This window comes from Tubulanus polymorphus, chromosome 5 (genome assembly GCF_964204645.1).
Source record: "Tubulanus polymorphus chromosome 5, tnTubPoly1.2, whole genome shotgun sequence".
Classification (NCBI taxonomy): domain Eukaryota; kingdom Metazoa; phylum Nemertea; class Palaeonemertea; order Tubulaniformes; family Tubulanidae; genus Tubulanus; species Tubulanus polymorphus.
In genome coordinates this window covers 1,412,661-1,431,436 of record NC_134029.1, presented here as the reverse complement: position 1 = coordinate 1,431,436, position 18,776 = coordinate 1,412,661, and positions in this window count along the sequence as shown.

Genomic DNA, 18,776 nt, shown 5'->3' with positions numbered 1-18,776 from the left:
ATGTATGCATAAACTCTGTAAGGATTGTTTATAGAGCGCAGCAGAGAATCTCACGTCAACCAGTTATAATCGGCTAATGGAACAACCACACGTCCCCTCTCTCTCTCCCTCTCTCCCTCTCTCCCCCCTCTCTCTCTCTCTCGTCTAATACTGGCTATTTCTTATCACGTCGTTTTGATAATGGTCTTCAACATTCGCCTGTTGTTCGACGGGCGATGGCTATTTTCATCCAGTGACGACGGTTGCATCGGAAAAACTGTCTCGCCATTTTACTCTGATGAGTTGTCAGCGTGAATATTGGTCGACGACTTAACCGCGTTTTTTCTTATTATCTGGTTAAATGCTCTGATGTAGAGCAATTCTCTTCATATATATTGTAAACCCTTACTTCATTTCTAATAAGTTTGAGAATAACATTTGACTTTTGAATCTTTTATCTTTGATTCCACTTATGGCAAGCGAGTGATGCTGGCGTACATTAGGATAACCATCTTAAATTTCATACGAGTTGTCCTATTGTTATTCACGCCATCTGGTGGTATAGCTGAAAGAACATGTGGTCCTATTGAGGTGTCATACTGCCGTGTATAATTCTATAGCGCTGTTGGGTTCCTGTCGTCCTTATAGATGTGATATTTAAAGAGCTAGACGGATCAAATGATGACCTTTAGAAACGATTCCCGTCTAAATAGGGCTGTAACTGAAGGCTTAGGCGATCAACATGCGCAGTCTACTTGTGCAACTGCTCGAGGATTCCATATGACGAGCAGCAAGGATCCACTAGGCCTCGTTCAGCAGTTACTCGGTTGATATTTTCCACATTTCGTTTAAAATCTACGGTGAATAAAACTTTTCTCTTAGATTAATCAATTATAAATGAAAAAAGTACCTCGATAACCGAGTAGTAAAATGAATCTTATTCATGGTATATTTGGTGGGTACTGTGATGATGTATGGATTATTAGTTCTCAGTTCTGAAAGTTTATTGATGATGAGCTAATTTTGACAATTTTGACGTAAAGCTGCCGTTCCCCATTTAGCTGAGGCCGGTACACGCCGTATAGTCAGAGAATAGTGAGATCTTTTACGTCAGAACGCCTGACGTAAACCGCTACTGCGCAGCGACTTAAACCTGAAAGATGAGATGTCACGACGAATGATTGGAGTTAGTTCACTGGACCACGTGTCGTGTCTCGATTAACAAACACCGATTTGTGTTTTTAACACGGTTTCATAAGAGTAAAACAAACCGACATAGACAAATCGACGACACGAGTGAAAGTTCTTCTTTCACGAAATTCAGTCCCGCAGAAATCAGATGAACTGAACGAGAAGAAAGACGAGAGATGACGTGGGTGAAACATAATTAGAACGATTACAAGTAGGATCTAAAAGTACATGCTCGTAATGGAAATATAGGGCTTTAGATTCGATATCTAAGCGAACCAATGAAGACGAGCTTGAAGGAGAACGCCAAGATGATAAACGCGATAGAAAGTGGACCAGATAATAAGAAGCAAAATATTGAAGATGCATAATGTTGATCAGTACATATAGGCCTAGGTCTACACAAAGCAAGAGTGGACAATCGTGATGGCGATCGGTATCTATCAGGTCGCTGTTGTATCAATGACATATATACTGGTGCAAAACATGCTGATAATATTTCAAACCCTTTGTCTTAAGGCCAGTGTAATAACATAAAACCTCACAACTTACACTTATATGAAAGTATCTTATTCTGGGATTTCATATGGCCATTTAAACGTGGATAGAATGGTGTTCTAGATGTTGCTGGAAGAGATGAACATACATCAATAACGAGAATATTTTTTCAGATTCGAAGCGAGAATTACGTGTCGTGAGATCATTAGACTTGCAACGTTACCGAAATTAAAGCGAAAAGGCGTAGCTGCAGAGAGAAGGGCTGGGGATAACGTGCGTAATCGATGAGACCGGTTGAAAATACCCGCTCTGAAGGAAAAAAACTATCATTGAAGTGTTTGTCCGAGAGTCACTTGAGATTGAGTTCGGGTATATAAACCATTTCCACACGTAAAGATTGGCTACGATTTTTGATTGTGGGAACATATTATGACGATGGACTATGACCGGGATAATTAGATATTCACGCGGCTTGAGAATCGACCCGATTCATAGAAATGTGTGTCTTCTGATTTCATCTTAATGAAAACTATAGCGAAAGAAAGCTCTTCTCATTGCGTCATCGCCATATTGCCTTACATTAGCGTTGAATACTACTTACGACTTTCGTCTTGCTACTTTCGCTTGTAATTATACTGCGTTATGGTTTCGTAAAAATTGACGACTATTCCATAATGTATTTCACGTCATTCTGAGACTTTGTTGTCTTGATTTGAGTGCGGCTGCTGCGGCTGCTGCGGCTGCTGTCATTAAACGACCTTTTTGTTGTACCCACCGAGTCATTTGAGGTTGAATCTATTGATTATACGCAAAATTAGCGTTCCCCTTCTGCGCAAACAAACATATCCGAAGTTCGTTTTTATACATGGGAAATGTCAGTGTGGTCATCGACAGTCTAAGCTGCAAATTGCATTTTCTGAGTTAGCTTATTGACTATTTGCTGTCTCTGCAGTAGAACTGACTCAATCTAAGATGATTCGCTAAGTAAGAGAGTAAACCGTATTTACTTCGATTTATTCACGTTTCCGCTTTCGGCCATTCGTCGTATTTTGTCTTAACCAACGAAATAAATCGATGTTTATTTCGATACCTGCGACTTGTGTTATACAATTAGTATCGAGTGCGATTAGATAATTAGATGAACTCCTGTCAGAGAATAGATCTTGAGAATTCGAAATATTTATATGAACTCGTTGTAGGCGCGGGTGCATGGCAGGGAGAGTCCTAGAGGCCGTTGGGAGCTTCAATCTTCTTTCCAAAAATGTAGGGTCCCCAGATCACCCGAACCGTATAGGTAATGATGCCGGACAGTATGGACTTCAACCCCTCCCCAACTACACTCGCGTAGTCCCCGAAAATCGAAAACAGTCTGAAAGCCGTAAGAAACTATTTGAAAAAAACCAAATTTCTAAATTTCTGTATAACGCATTTAGAAAAAAATCCCCAGCGCGATCTAAGCTTGAGACTGCGAACATAACGCGTAACACATAAATCAATGCTTAAAAATTCTCAATGCTCTCAACGCATAACTATCAATTATTTATTTTGATATGAAACGTGCTGACTGTTATTTCTAATAGAAACAAGAGTGCTGTTCCTGCTGCTGCTGCTACTGCTGCTGCCCGATTATATTTTTACTTTGTTTACACACTGCGGGTTAAGGCGAATAGATTGTTGTTAAAACAAGTCGACAAAATCGTTAATTAACTGCATTTAATGAAATAATTATTCGCGTCAAAACCACTTAGAAAAACACGTTTACGTTTCCTTGCGAGATCGTTACTGTATTCAACGACGGAAAACTGGCCGGCGATGAAACTTGAATTCAAAGATACGAATAAAATGAGATATTTCGTTTTCGTGTCGGTAAAACATCGGATCATGTACGACAAGAAAATAGACCTAGTCCTCAAAGGGAAGGAAGGTTCTTTACGAAAACCGATACAAGACGCAAGACGTTTTGAGAATAGCGGAGACGAGTGCATGGCTTATCTTCAGAGTCTCGTGATGTCTGTTATGAAATTGTCGAGTAGGAACTGCTAGAATTGTATATAGATATATAAGTTTTCAGCCACCGTTTGAGTTGCTTCGTTAATGTCAAAGACCTCTTTAGTTATGGTTTATGTCGAGGGCAATTGTCGATAGCACTCGCGCGTCTTTGGTGTGGATTAGTAGAGGCAATATTGACACGATGTTCTACTGAGGTCTGGTGTGATAACGATATACACGAAAGACGTTTTCTGCCACTTAACATCTCGTATATGGTCGATACAATGAAAATGAAGTGCAGGGCTGTTCCGAAGTGGCCCTTACAATACGAGTGTCCATTTTCAACTCACAGCTGCGTTAAAAAGAACGCAGTGCTTAATTCCGAAGTAAGGCTTTTCCAACACGTTTGAAACGCATGTCTTCATTATCGAAATGGATGGTTCAGTGTTAACCCGTGCATAGCGGTAATTAGCTCGATTTAGAGACGGTTGATTATGTACGGATGTCGTTTGGTGAACATTAAAGTTTAAAATGTTTTCAGCAAAGAATCATACAATGATTGTGCCTGAATAACAGAAAATAGAATCTCATACGACGAATGTGTTGAACAATGAATTAGAATGAAAATATGACGTGAACAACTGAACTGCGACATAAAAGTACCACACAAAAAAAAACTTATCACTGATAAGAATTAGAAAAGATAGTTAAATTATTATAGAAACTTATCGAAGAGGAATCGTAACGTATTATGTAGATGGCACCGATTCGATTAGTGAAGACCTCAACAGCAGCAGCAACAGCAGCAGCAACAGCAGCGCAAGCAGTATGGATGAGTTTCTTAGCTCTGGGGCAAAAACCAATTATTATTGCAAATTCTATCGGAGCGGAAGCGTATATTTCTGATCGAGAGGATATTTGTTGAGTAATCAAAGCGGTCAATTTGTGGAATGTTTAGAAGACCGATGTTTTCACTCGCTAGAATCTAATTCAGCGGAATGTAAACTATTCGTATTAAATCCGAGTCCGTAGAACCCGGTCGCTTCCGGCGTCGGCCGCGATCGCGAACAAATTACGTCATTAGTGACGTCTAATTTCAGTGACGAAGAGTCACGATTAGACCGGACGCGTCAGCGTGAAATTATACGAAAATGAAATTTTCGACGATCGAATTTTTTTCTATTAGATACTTGTGCCCGTTCTTTGAAACAAATACACGCCATCTTTTGTCTAACGATGTCTACATATTATGTTATCAATTTGTTCACTGAAAAGAAACGTTTTGGAGTTATAGTATAAGACATGGTCGATGATACATCTTTGAGATGGATATACGCAGAATATTGGACTCCACTGCGCTATCTATGAACAATCAGTAACATCAGATTATTGAATCAGGGAGACGGTCGTGTGTAGATAATTATATATAATCCCACAGTAAGAATTAAATGTTTCCTTGAGTCAGTATTTTATTCAACGTTTCGACATCATAGCCATCTTCAGGAATAAACTGAAAAACTAATGGACACTTTTTTTGAACTTAATTTTTCTAACAGACAATGTTTCATGATGGGTTATTATGGGTGACTAAATTGGGTATTTCCATGACACTGTATCCTTCACGGATTTGTGTGTTTCAGAAATTCGTGACTAGAGTTTTGAAAACGGCAAAGAAATTGACGAAATTGATCTTGCTTTCATGAGAAGGTTTTGAGTTATTCCAGAAAATACTTTGATACTTGTTGTGTGAGACAGTGATAGATGGCGACAACGGAAAACTTGCTCCGTATCATCAATAAGCTTCATCGCTAGATGGCATCATTGATGAAGCCAACCAGTCCTGGTTTCATTCATTTTGAAACCGTAACAACCGTAACAATAATGTTTATATAAATTGATTCCTAGTATGCATTATTCAAGGGGTTCTGTGTGAGTCGATGTGCACTACGTCATCGATATTGGCGTTTCAAAATAACGATTACGAGTGTTATGTATTTCGGCGTTCGTTTTGTAATCAAATACATTTTATTTTTGATGAATTTCAACAAGTATTTTCTGAGAGGATGTGCGCTATGTCATCACTATATCGAGAATGGACTGGTTGCCGGTCAAATCAATTCAATTATCGATATATCCAAATCTAAAACAACTTAATTGATCCTTTATGATTTATTTTGTATTATTTGTACCGATGGTCGACAATATAAAGCAATAGACGCGTTAGATCTTCAAACTGGAAAACTAACAAAAAATATTGTTCTTGAAAAGATGTTTCGAGTTTCAGTGAACTCTCTGCGCGCATTTGTCGAAACGTTACTTTTTGATATTTTTTCTTTCCTTATGATCGATGCTTTACCGTCATTTTTTTTTTCTCTCGTTTTAGGTAAGTTGTTAAAAATGAATGAGTCATCGTTAAGAAGATGAAAGGTATAACAGGTAGGTTAGTGTACGCATTACGCAACCTTCATAGGTTCTAATTACACTGAATTCCAAACTGCTGATACTGGAATTTAGGTGAATGATTTTAGGGGTGGAGCTCGACGAATCATGAAAGAAAGCGACTGTGGCGAGTGAGCTTTATGGCTTTTTCGCATAACGTCAAGTCATAAACAACTCGTAACAACAGATTGGAATATTTTCCTCAATGGAATTGATCCTTTAGAATTTTCTGTAATTAAAACGAACCCGATGATTAAAAGGCGCTGTTTAGGATCTAGTGATAGACGTCATACAACTATAGTCATTCGACGTACAGAATTCTCCTGGTTTAGTGACAAGTCTTCACGAAAAACACCCGCAACACTCCATGAGTATTCATGCAAAAACCTAAGCTACTATTTACCCCCAAACTTCAAATACGAGCCCTTGCAATAATCGAATGCTGATTCCTGGAACAGCTTCAGCGCGGATGGATCTTTATAACATTTATTACGTAAACCCATTCTAGACTTCGATTCCGAATCAGAAACAGGTGTTAGTTTCTTCCACGTTAAACCAACACGTACTACATACAGTGTTCTTGTGATTCATTCGGGACTGTCGTTTTAATGCTGGGGATGGGGGCTTCTTTGATGGAACGGAAGCCGACGTGAATAGTAGTTTTCAATTATCAGTTCTAACCTTGGTCTCACGGTTTGTGGTCGCGTGAGTAAATTGAGTAAAAACTGTGAATGATACTTAGTGCTACAGGAACGAATCAATCGACGCCAACTTGACGCTTCAATAATTGCAATAGAATTATTTATGAAGACCGATTTTCATGGCGGATACCTGAACACCCAATCCACAATCGACCTTTTACTCGGCTTGAATAAATACTGATAGATAATTGGTTTTGGCGGTTTGCTAATTTACATACAGCCCGTTCTGGTGTGGGAAGCCATACTTAGCCGTTAGTGTGAACTAGAGGTTTGAAGTGGAGTGTTGTGTCCACCTGAACGTGATGATATTAAAACAGTCTATCAGACTAGTGGCTCGTGCGTGGCGTCATCAGTCTTAACATTTATTTTGCAACATAGATTATGTATCGTCGGAACAATTTCTATCGGAGCACTCGTGTGCCCTATATAAACTATTTCTATTCAATGTATGACGATATTGCTCATTCTATTTGTAAGTAGAGTGGTTATTTGAGTGTAGCTGCATCTTGACCGGTATTTACAGAAAAACCTGAAAACATGTTGTCGCAATTTGTCGCAATTCGATGGTCTTTTATACGAAACCGCTCAGGCTTCGGAGTTTCTTTTTTTGCGAAACCGCTATGGAGTTCAGTGACATCGCGACTGGAGTGACGTGTACTTTGACTGAAATGACACCCCCATCTATGCAATAGGTTTCGATATGATGACAACCGAGGTCTTAGAGAAGGCGACGACATCGAATATACGTGGAAATAAAAGCAGAAAAAAGCATCTGCACCCGATGAATCAGTGACACTGAAAAAGACCGCATACACAATGATGGTGTTATGAATGATTATGCGCCTGAGAAAATATAGAATTTTTAGATATTCTCTTCTTTCATCCTGACTACCGCAACCGTAGCTTCCTGGTGGATGCTCTCTATAGTTTTCGGTTAAGATGTGACTGAAAAATGAAACTATTTTTCTATCTTGAGATAGCGGTGATTGTCTCCTTATCTATTCTTATTTTATTGGTTTGATTTCAAACTTATCTGGTGTGACCCCACCACACCATCGGGAGCGAAACAGGAGGCTCTATTTCTAAATCGGAAATCGAAGTACATATATAGTTGAATGGTCAGTTGAATTTACTGAATTGTTTTGTTTACATTGAAGTGTATCATTGGCAAAGAGTAAAATTGGAACCGACAACTTTTGGAATCGGGTCCTGTATGGACGGTATTGATAACGCTTCATTGAGATTTAATCGCAATTGATGAAATCGTATGAATCAGTTTAAAACCTTGTAATAATCGTATTCTAATGACGACGTTCAGTCGTTCGTACATGTATTAATTAGACGGACGACGATATAGCGCGAGCCTTAAATTCACATCTCTGGGGACAGTTCATTACGACCACCAGGAGAGTGGAGATATTCCAGACAGCGCGTGAGCACTTCATCAAATATGAATGATATTTTGCCCCGGTTGAGCAGGAGACATATCTCGCGTAGTCTGGACATTGTGTCTTCAGGATGCAGGTGGCGTCTTAAACCGGACGTCCGGTTATCACGATTCAATATTTCAAAAAGCTTCTCCTCTCTCGCTAATGAAATTGTCCATCATTTATCAAATCACACATCCATCAATGATATCCGGCATCAGCGAAAAGTGCCGTGAAAAATATGGTAATGCGGGATTATGGCGACGTAAGGGAAATTAAATAGACTTATACGTGAGATATTTGGTAAATTTGAGAATGATCCGTTCGATGTTTTCTATTGAAGAAACTAAGAGTCTAACGGTTCTTCCCTGATGAATTATATCTGCGAATTATATTCGAACATGATTGCGATACAGACTTGCTTCGTTAGGAATCGTCATTGTTAGAAGAGTGTCATCAAGTTTGTCCTTGAGACAGGCACTGCAGTGTTATGAAAGAGTGTGCAGTGTTTATGCACTGAATTAATTACCGAACAGTTTGACAGGAGGAAGGAAGGCTCCGGGCAAAGATAAACGAAACATAATGAAAATACGACTAGACTTTAACTCACACACAACTCAGCGTGCTGGTATTATCAAACAACCACAGTTTATTGCTCCAGAATTCCATAGACAAATCACCGTGTATAATTCAATTGAAGAAAAATCCCACAATTACGAAGAATAACTATTTTGACTCATTGCTATGAGCCATTTTCAAAACTGTCACAATTTTTTTCTAATCGAACTCATGGTCAGACAGGTTGATCATTTATACGACCAGTGGAAAGTTGATGAGGAAAAGTTTGATAATATTTACAAGAATTAATGAAGGAAATCTTAGACTTATTCAGAAGCGTGTTATGTATATAAACGTATCTGAAAATATTTTCGTTCCATACTCAACAACCTCGGCTAATATCGAGGCTATTTTCATAATTCGATAACAAATTCTTAACTTCAATTCGGATTTCGATAGAGTCAACGTTTGTTGTCAGAAATAATGAAATTCAATCGTTACATAATAGGCTAAAAACACGTCTTAACGTGGAACAAATAGCTTTATATCGTAAATTATTGTCATCCAATACCGCGCGTGGAATTCGTGATAATATCTTAAGCAGATATTGTCGAAAAGCGTTCGGGTTTAATGTGGAATTTATTACTACTACGCCTCAGAGCAATAGTGGAAAAGATAATGTAAACTCCGTTCACGTTTTATATATTTATTCGTCGGTACAAGTTTTATGGTATTTTTCATCCATCATTGCTCCAGCTCTCGTGTCATCCAAATCTTTACACGCATTCATAAATTCACAGTGACGGTCGGTCGAAGAGTCAAGAGATGAACGCGGAGAGGAGATAGAGTGAGAGAGAGAGAGAGAGGGAGGGAGATAGATAGATAGAAATAGGGAGAGGGAGAGAGAGAGAGAGAGAGATTGGTGCGCTGTAGTTGTCGCTAACCGCCCTACACGGAAACACCTGTTAGTCCTCGCTCTGCACGTTAACCCTCACCCGTATCGCTTGTTTATAGTCGTCACATACACACTAGGAGTCACCGTGATCACCGATTCACTGCGATATCGACGCTTTTACAAAACGACCGTATTTCCAACGCTCTTTTTTCTCGATACCGTCAAGTTTCGATAGGCGTATATGCGCTACTGGTACTACCGCTGCTGCTGCTGGAAGTGTTTATGTGACGGTTGAAATTTTTATTGGATTTAATTTATCATCAGTAGTAGAGGAAAACACCTTTCACATAGCTTTCATTGATTTACGAATGTCGTTAAGTTACTAACAATAAGAGTAGATTGCACAGTTCCTCGCGGCGGAAGGTGCTATACGGCTATCACCACCGTTATATATTTCGCTTTGTCGTTACGGTGTAAGATGCGATGAAGCTCCAGTAAGCTTCTTCTGCTGGTAAGAATGGCGGTACTCGCTGAAGGAACGCGCCGCCCGCGTTCATACTAATGACGTATCACAGTGATTATACAGACTCCGCAATATCTCATACCGAGTTTGAAGACTTATTGGCCATAGCTACCGCGGAATAAACATTTTTTTCTACTCGATCGGCGGCGATCGTTCTCCGCTGCTGGTTCGGTCGCGTTTGATTGATTGGGAGTTGGAAACTGGATACACGGATATCGCAGAATCTGTGGATTTCTTTCATTATCGGCGCTCAGCGTCGCAGAGAAGATTTGCTATCATTATTGTTATTTTTGGAAGCGAAACGATATCGCCGTCGGTCCACTGATCCGCTGGGAAAACACCATCACTATACAACCATCGTACGGTACACGGATTCCCACAGTCGGATTCAAACGTAACGGTCATCGCGCAGTTCGCCGGAACAGCAACGGTAACGATGTATTCCATCTAGAATAGTATAAAGGAGGAGGCGGAGGAGGTCGATGGCGATTATGTTGATGATGGTGATGATTGCGGGTTAGGATATTATGCACTATGCCGTCTGAGCTTGTTATCATGACCTTGGCATTTATAATGTTCTCATGGAACATAAGGAAAAGTATGCAAGGACTATACTCGGGTACGGGTAATTATCTCCTTTTCTTGTTATCCTCCTTTTTCGCTGTGTCTACACGTTTCTTCACGGCTTCCGGCTGCGGCAATGCTCTTATTGTGTCTATAACCACTACTGCAGTGCACACTCGCGTACAGTCCTAACCCCTGTTCTCAACTTACCCGCAATGAAAACATGACATTCGGCGTAGGCCCGATTTTGAAATATTCTACGGGGTAAATCGATCCTTTTTATTGGCTAGAACTTGAGGTAACCCGATCGGAACCTCGAAATTCTAGGCGGTAAATTCAGTCCATTCGCTTCGTTTTAAATTCGAATAGCGGTAGGATGAAATACCGGGGCCCATTCAATTGGTCACCGAGAAAAATCCTCATTATACAAAGAATGTATATTAGGTATATATACCTATAATATCACGTGTCTACTGCAGTAGCGGTTAAGACTAAAGCATGGATACTGGGTAAGTAAAACAACAACTAACTTCACATATTTCATACATAAATAATTGACGTCAATCATCATAAGACTGTGTATGATGAAAACATATATATTTGGATGAGAAGACCGGCTATTTGAGACACGCCTCATATAGCTCGTGTATAGAGGATGTATTTATTAATTATAGATGAAAATACATTACGACATACTAGCTCGTATTAATAACCTATATATTTTGTATTCATTAATTCGTTTTTCACATTGGTTAACGCTAACATGTAGGATCCAGTTCTACAGTTGTGAGTCGAGTGAAAATCATTTCATTTTCAATATGTCAAAACTCGTAACTGTGAAACTAGATCCAGTTAATTACGGCCTGTAATGATTTACGGACTTGGTTTCCAGTCTGTTAAGTCACTCAGATCAGTAAAAACTGTCATGCAAATCGAGGTGATGAACGATATTAAATTCTATGTTAGATTGTGATAAATTTCACGAGTTTTTTTCCGCTATTTCTATCATTTTAATTCGAACTCGCGGAATTTATTATACAAAAAACCTTGTATTATTTTATATAGTCAATATCTATAACTAATTCGCTACCGCTTTGTGCAAGTTTAAAAAAATTCACTTTTTACCATTACTTTTGGGAGAAATTTATACGTTACTTTTATCATTATTTTTTCGTATTTTAAAATTCTTTTTGATTTACTTTGCTCTATCAACAAAACGACGAAAGTGTGATACTGTTGCATTCACTATCAGTACTTAGTGACAAGCGGGTTCGAGTCCTGCTGACTGCTCACAGTGTGCGGGCAACATGTCAAAGGCCGTGTTCCGATCCAATAGGGTTAGTTTTGGGACCGAGATCCGAACGACATAAATCAGAAACAAATAAACAAACGTAACCCGACTGTTGTTCGAATTACCTTTCAAAGTTCGATTTCGAGGAATTTAAGAATTTGACGTTTCGTCAATATATCGCATCGATTTAACATAGGCCTAGAGGAAGTTGATAACATACGAACTTATCGTGTATTTGCCTTATGTACAAATCTTTAAATCTTCACATTAATCATCATCTCTCCCTCTCCCTCTCCCTCTCCCTCTCCCTCTCCCTCTCCCTCTCCCTCTCCCTCTCCCTCTCCCTCTCCCTCTCCCTCTCCCTCTCCCTCTCCCTCTCCCTCTCCCTCTCCCTCTCCCTCTCCCTCTCCCTCTCCCTCTCCCTCTCCCTCTCCCTCTCCCTCTCCCTCTCCCTCTCCCTCTCCCTCTCCCTCTCCCTCTCCCTCTCCCTCTCCCTCTCTCGTGTTATGGTAGTACATATTGCTTTTAATTTCCAGTGCTTATGACTCTCATGTACTTGTCTTCACTCAAAACAGTACAAACAACATTATCGGCAATACTCTCTTTTGCGTACATTATAACCATGAAAACATTGGCTTCGTTTGTATTATCAGATACTACGGAATAGAAATGAAGTGATGTTGAGATTGGTTGGATATATCGCGCACATCTACCCGCGTTATTATGCTTTATAGATATGGATATATCGTCGACTATTACGCGTTGTATAAGACCTGATACTTTGGTAGATATGACCGATTCTAATGGCTATGAAATTATCATATTATTAGGATTTTGAGATAGTTTGCTTATACTCAGTTGCAGTAGTTTACGAGACTGAAACGTTGACGAGTTGAGGTTCCTGTTGACATTTAGATATCGCAGAAGTCCTTGTGTTTTTATAGCGTTCAATTAGTAGCAGGACATGGGGAGAGTTTGTAGGGAAACGAATACGGTCTATTTTTCAATGTTGAATGTCAGTCTGAATGTCAATGTCTATACGCGGGCCCAGATGACACGGTATGTTTACATAATATACAAACATCGATTTGAATTGTGGTTCTGTGCAAATATAGATGAAAGTTCTGAAATTCGATGTACCAATATTTGATAACTAAGCCGAAACAAATCAGTTCTGTCCAGATCACGTTTGTGGCTCCTAGTTTGTGTATGATACCGTCTCGGGACTATCATCAAATAAGGCGTCTTAGGGTCAGTGTTATTGATTTTATGTAAACAGAAGTACTAAGAGTATGCATGGAATGTTCCATGTTAATAACATTTCTTGCCGAAGGGTTTTACTCTCTACAATGATGATGAATCTAATCTAAAGTGAATCCAAGTCCATGTTAATTTGATCCTCTATTTCCTAATAGTTACAGAATGTCCCAGACGAATCACATATTGACCGCAATCAGATTCAAATCGATTTCGTACAAGAGCGGGATGTCGGCCATTGCCCTCCTCTCAATCGCTAAGATTCGCGTTGTAAATCAATAAATGCATTGCATGAAATTTTGAGGAAATTTTTGGTTGTATTGCATTTGTTTGTGTCGATTATTAGTCTTTAGTCTTATAGCTTCCTTTTCTCATCAGATTTAAGTTTCTTTTCTTCGTGTTTTGACGATGGATACAGCCGGTGGAAGTTGGAAAAATACCGAATAGTTTGCATCTTGGAAAACATGTGTTTTAGTTTTTGATGTTAGCGATTTTTAGAATTATCGTTTTTTCCGTGTCTCATCAATATCGGTGAAACGGTTCGCCCCCAATCTATGACGACGCCGTATTCACAAGCAACAATCGACGAGTCCAAATACTTAGTTTGCTTTAGTCCGAGTCCACAATCCGTATTTTCAATATATCGGTGAATGGCCCCGATATGTTTCTAAGGTTATGGACCGATCTTTACACCCTAAACGCATTGCTAGTGTCGTGTACGATAGATAAAAATGATTTATTTTTATAGCCACGTGTGTTAAATATACTGGAAAAGTCGCGCTGGCTGTAACACGAAGCCGATAGAGTGAGTGGTAGTCATGGCGGCCCTAATCGATTAGAAATTGAGGGTTTTCACACGTATCACACGTACTATAGAAATGCTCGACGGGTTTATATCATATGAATATGTGAACAGGTGATGATTCCCGTTTCCCACTTAGCAGGGGCGGATCCAGGGTCTAATTCAGGGAGGGGGTACCCATTCAGTAAGGCACGTTTATTATCATATAACTAAAAGGGCACCCGAATAAAAACTCATTGGGAAGGGTCGGTAGTTATTGTTGGAAGAACAGAACAAGCTTATGAATTGAAACGTTTTTAGGTATCAGTTTTATGTTTTTCATTCTGCCGTAAAGTTTTAGGGGGTATGCGCACGCCCTGCACCCTCCCCTTGGATCTGCCCTGCGACATTCGTGATTCGAAACTAAAAAGTGATTCTTAAATATATACTAAGCGTTTTGCACTCGAAAAAGAAACACGTGTTGTCGTTGTAAAGAGCTGTCGCACGTATCATAATTCACGATCGTTCGTCGAAAAATAATCGATTTTTTGATTCTGTATAAAGTAAAGTCATCTATCGTCGAAAACGCATTCTCAATAGTATAAAACTTCTATTCAGTTTTAAGGCTTTAAGCCGCTTATACTAAAGTGTTGGTAGAGAATCGATATCATCCTTTCATCACAGCGGTGACAAGTTGTTATCATTGTCATTTAGTCAAAATCTCGAAACTTTCACCACATAAACTATAGATATTCTATTAGGGATTTTATTTTTGCTTATACAAACGTGTTGGTTTTGAGGTCGGATATTTCGAAGTCTTGATAAATGATATTAAATGCGGTTGTGTTCTTAGGGAAATTGGAAGCCAAGGAAAGGAAATATGTCTCTTGGGTGAAGCAGCCACGTCCAACCGTAAGTGAAGCCCGCCACGGTGTAGACAATTCTCGATGAAATACACCCGAAAGTTTCAATTTGCAATCTCTGAGAGGATGAGTATAGAATACCGACTGGTTTTAATGATCTCTTCTACCGTGACGATACGCGCAGCCTCCACCAGGAAGGCAGGGGTGTGCAGATCCACGCAAATACCCCGTGTGACCCGCCCCCTGTGTGAGGTGCACATCAAACTACCTATTCACGTCTCGACGGGAACTTCCATCTTCTGACCGCCAAATGTGCTCTGAAACTCTCAAATAATAAATATACATTCGTCGGTCTTTTCCGCCGCAACCGAAACAACAGTAGTTCGACTAATCGTAATGTATTATCACTCAGAACATTCTGTATTCTCTCTCCACAAATATTGGTCTTGTAATCGGGTTTCTGTCTTGCGGCTCATCTTTCGTGCACTTAATGTTTCGGAAGTATATTCGTGTCTGGCGATGAAGAACGGAGCAGCAATTGACGAACGACGCCGCGATACAAAGAGAAGTACCGACCGTTAGAGTTCGATTTCGTGTTGGATGTGAAATGGACCAAGGTTTTCTGGTTGTGATTTATTTCCCTGTTGGGATAGGTTAACTGAACGAGGGCCTTACGACAATAATATTCTATTTCATCAACGATCTTGAATATCCGTAGCCGTAACGGTTCGCGACTGATCGCTACTAGTCTACAGCGACGGCGCGATGCAACTGTTTCTGCCACCGGTCTCGAGAGCGCTTAAGTTGACAGGTCAACTGCTACGGGATCGGTGCCGGCGAGGATCGAGAATCGTGTCGCAAGCCCGGCCTATTTAAGCTCCCGTTTAAAGACGACCTTGTTCCCTTTCTGAACTCAATGGTTGTTGAGCCTCGGTTACTTCGATCGTTAAAAGATGAAAAATCTGAAAGATGTTGATCGTATGAATTTCCTATTCGTGTTAGTAATGTGTTTGCCTGTATTGGTTCCGTGTCGTGCAGCCATTTATCTGTGACGAACAACGAGACATTTCCACATTTCTGAAAATCGCAGGAGAATTCCGTTCGCGTGACGTCACTTCCTGCTAGCGGCACGGTGAAGGTCGTCGATTTTTTCTCTCGAGGAAACCGAACTAAAACGTCTAATCGGTATTTATATCGCGAACCGCGAACCTAGAATTCTCGCGTGACTGTTGGCAACAACGAAACTACCGCGGAATTCGTGGACGAAATTAAAACCATTCGATGAGAATATTTTGCTTGAACTCTATCGATGTAAAAAAAAACTCAGACGTCGACTCGTTGTAAACCGATACAAAATAAATACATATAATATCATCAGGTGTGTCTTTAGATGAATGATAGTTTACTGTAACCTTTTTATGATCGGAACTGCGCATCAGAAAACGGCAGTAGCAGCAGCAGCAGCAGCAGCAGCAGCAGCAGCAGCAGCAGCAGCAGCAGCAGCAGCAGCAGCAGCAGCAGCAGCAGCAGCAGCAGCAGCAGCAGCAGCAGCAGCAGCAGCAGCAGCAGCAGCAGCAGCAGCAGCAGCAGCAGCAGCAGCAGCAGCAGCAGCAGCAGCGGTAGTAGATACAGATGCACCCGTAACGTCGTGATGGTGTGTTCACCGAGGCTGAAAAACTGCATCGAGATATACACAATTCAATAAACACACGTTGTTTCCTCAGCGTTCAGTAATTTATCATTCTCTGCCGATAATTCAAATTATATTCCCTGTATACCCGACCGACATCTCTCTTTCTCTCTCTCTCTCCCTCTCTGCTCTCTCTCTCCTCTCCCTCTCTGCTCTCTCTCCTCTCCCTCTAGTAGTCTCTCTCTCTCTCTCTCTCTCTCTCTCTTCCTCTGTTATTTCCTCCTCTCGCCCTCTCTCCTTTCTCCCTGTCTCCCTCCTCGCCCTTTCTCTTTCCCCCTCCTCTCTTTTTCATCTCCCCCTTAATAACCGTTCGTTTGAGTTATGTATGGATGCAGGAAAATATGAGGGAAATACCTCATTCGATATTAGCGGCCACGCGTCGATAAATCGCAGAATGAATTATGATTGCAGTTAATATACGAGAGAGAATTCAGTTGTTTTTCGTCGCTCTCTCACTTTCTATAATTATCATGCCTAATCTGGGATTCGTTCGTCGACCAACGGCGTAAATATTAATAGACTAATTCTATGATTATGTTGTTTCAGCTGTATTTATGAGTTATATCCCGACGTCCGGTGGTGGTTTCGTTCTCTCATTCTATATATCGTTCGCGTCCAAGTGCATAACCTTGTTCACAGATATTTACATTAACGCTTCAATCGCGACGACAAACTAGAAAGTAAAATCTTGTAAGCTGCCTATATACAGCAATAGTATTAGACATGTTTAGATATTGAATTCCAAGTCCGACCGTTCGTAGATTGTTCTCATCCATTCGACTTAAGCTGGCAAGGTTTACACGCATTTAGTTTAAACTTTCAGACGAATTTCTTTCGTGTTTACGAATGGAAGAGCTCGTTTACAGTCGGGGAGTAGTAATCAACTTTCTTTATTTATCTGAACTAATTCACATTACAGTTTCGATTCGCAACTCGGTGTTTCACGAGTATTAAAGCCTGGTGTACTCTACCAGGCATAAACCCGGAACAGAAATGCTAATAGATCTAGGTAGCTATGAAACCTCTAAACACCGACGTGAAATAACCAAGTGACGTCAGTCATAACCGATCCAAACCACCGCCATTTTGATATCACGTATGATGCGTTTGTATCGCTCGTACACTGCATTATGGGTACATGATGTATTGTAGGAACGGGGTATGATTTGTATTTTGACAAAGCTACTCAATCTTCGTGTTGATTCCGAGTAGATTTTATCCTCGAAACCGATTTCTTTTACACGAGAATTTGACGTGAACAACTTCATTCAGGTGGAGCAATAACATTAGTAAAACACCGCAATTCATCAAACTATTCGCTTCAATGGTTAATGCCTTCTGCTCGCTAATGTAAAAATTCATTAGCCGGTAAAATCTAATTATATAATATGGGACTCGATCGTTACCTTAGAATGGATGCAAAACCAATAACGCCGTAGTTAATGGAGCACATTTCTCTCAGTCAAAAGAATACTGGCGCATGTATTTAGAACGCCGACTGGATCTAGATTACTTTTTGCACGACGACTTTATCAGAACGCGTTAGTAGATTGGATTCATTTTCAAAATTGTCAGATGATAATTTCGGCGGGTTTTTCGACACATTTTGCCCGACTGTCATTTCAACGCGCGCTGTGGTTTGATAAATGTTTAGGAGGGTATTAATTTCGACGTCGCTTGTCAAATCCGCGCGGAATTGAGCTACTTCGATTGAGGTCGCTCCTCAATTACAGCCGTCGGGGAACTGAACGTCGACTTAATTCTCTTAGAATCCAGCAATTAATTTTTACGTTTTTGGGGTGGATTACAATTTTAGCTACTTTTTCCATCCTCCCTCGGCAGGGATTCGATTCTGACGTCATATTAGACTCCGCCATGTTTCTTCCTCACCGGGATTCGAACCTGATGACGTCGCGAGACTCTGTAACGTTCCTCCCTTGCTGGGATTCGAACCTGTACCGATATTCTCCCGGTGTTAACGGGTTCGTTTGCCAAGTGTTGACAATGTCATTAACGTCAAATCTAACCCCGTAGAACTGGATCTTTCTATTTTATTCTATTCCTCATCGTGCATGAGATTATTTTTTTTTACAATTCTCGCCGGTGATTCGATCTCCGCTCATAGATTTATCT